The following is a 1,933-nucleotide window of genomic DNA, read 5'->3' as shown; positions in this document are numbered from 1 at the left end:
TGTCAGCACCCTCATCCATTCCCCCTGTCTGCCCTTCTGGTAAATCTAGTCAGCCAGAGGTCCCTGTTCCAGGAGGGTCAGCTGTTCCTCATCTACGGCAATCCATTGTCAGTATTCCTTTGGATAGAATTGGGGTCTGCTGTTCATTTTTCCAGTAGTATGTTGGGTTACTTTCTGGAAGAGCCTTTATCTATCCTAGCCACCAACTCGACTGAAGGTATCGCCTGTCTGGCTTTGTTGTTTGTCGAGTAACTTTTAGTTATGTATATGTATGCTCTTATGATATTATGTTGGCCCCTTTAATCTTTGGTTATACTTCCCTTTTGGGTGTTTAAGGACATACAATTGGACCAGATAAACTGATTTGTTTTTACTCTTGAGGTCGTTAGAGGATTTGTTCTTCAGGGGTCCCATGGGGTTGGGAGGAGCCCCTGGCTCCTTTCTTTTACCAGCTCCATCCATGTGAGGATAAGTCAAAGGTCCTGCTCGACCATTGTTGGCTTCTCTTGGAAGCATGGAGGAAATGATACCTCCGTGTTGACACTACTCTTTATAGACTGGACACTGGCTCAAGTACATCTGGTGGGGTCTCCTCGGCTTCCTTGATCAAGAGGCCAGATGACCCACCACCATTACAGGACATTTTGCGCGATGCTCATAGTCCCTGGGAACTAATTGACCCAGGAGGGCAAGGAGCAAAAAGTGTCCTTTGAATCCCTCTGACCCAATTAGTTTTTTGAGGCTTCTTTTGTGCCTCAGTACATGTTCGATTTTGGAGAAGGATCCATGGGGCACTGAATAGAAAGTATGTTCTTTGGTGCTTGGGTGGAATATTCAGTAGATGTCTGTTAGACCCATTTGATGCATGGTATTGTTTAATTCAGTTTTCTCTCTGTTAATTCTGTGTCCTGTTAACCTATCTAATGGAGACAATAGGGTATTGAAGTCCCCAATCATTAATGAGTTGGGATTAATCTGGGTCTTACAGTCCTGTAGTACTGTTTTTATGATGTTTGTGCACCAGTGTTTGGTGAATATATGTTCATGACTGTAGTATCTTCTTGGTCAGTTGTTCATTTGATCAGAATTATGTGGTCCTTTTTATCTCTTCTGAATAGTTTTAGTTTGAAGTCTATTTTGTCCAATATTAGAATTGCAGTGCGTCCTTTTCTCTTAGTACCATTCACTTGGTATATTTTTTTCCATCCTTTCACCTTAAGGTAGTGCCTGTCCTTGAAAGTGAGATTAGTTTCTTGCAGATAACAAAAAGATGGGTTTTGCTTCTTAAACCATTCAGCTAGTCTGTGTCTTTTGACTGGGGAGTTCAGTCCATTGATATTTAAAGTTATTAATGAAAGATGTTCATTGATTCCTGTCTTTTTTATTTCTGTTCACTTCCTTGGTGTAGCTGTGTATTTCCATAGTTAAAGTAATCTGGGTTGACATCTGTCGTCATTTCGAACTGGGAATACTTTGGTCCATGCTCTTCTGGCTTTCATAATTTGCATTGGAAAGTCGGCTGTAATCCTGATGGGTTTCCTTTTGTATGTGACTTGTTTTTCTTTTGCAGCTTTCAGAATTGTCTCTTTGTTCTGCACATTTAGTGTTTTTGATATGATGTGCTGTCCCAGTTTGTTCTTCATTGCTATGACAAAATACTCTGACCACTACCAACTTGGGGAGGAAAGGGTTTATTCAGCTTACAACTCCCAGGTCGTGGTTCATCAGGGAGCCCAAGGTAGGAACTCGGGGCAGGAACCTGGAGCACAGGAGCTGGGGCACAGGCCATGGAGGAATGCTGCTTACTGGCTTGCTTCTCTGGCCCCTGCTCAGCCTGCTTTCTTATGCAACATAGGCCCACCTGCCCAGGGGTGGCACCACCCACAGTGGGCTGGGACCTGCCCAGGGGTGGCACCACCCACAGTGGGCTGGG

Source organism: Nannospalax galili, unplaced genomic scaffold, assembly GCF_000622305.1.
Source record: "Nannospalax galili isolate Female #2095 unplaced genomic scaffold, S.galili_v1.0 scaffold75, whole genome shotgun sequence".
Taxonomy (NCBI): domain Eukaryota; kingdom Metazoa; phylum Chordata; class Mammalia; order Rodentia; family Spalacidae; genus Nannospalax; species Nannospalax galili.
Note: the sequence above shows the minus strand (reverse complement) of the source record.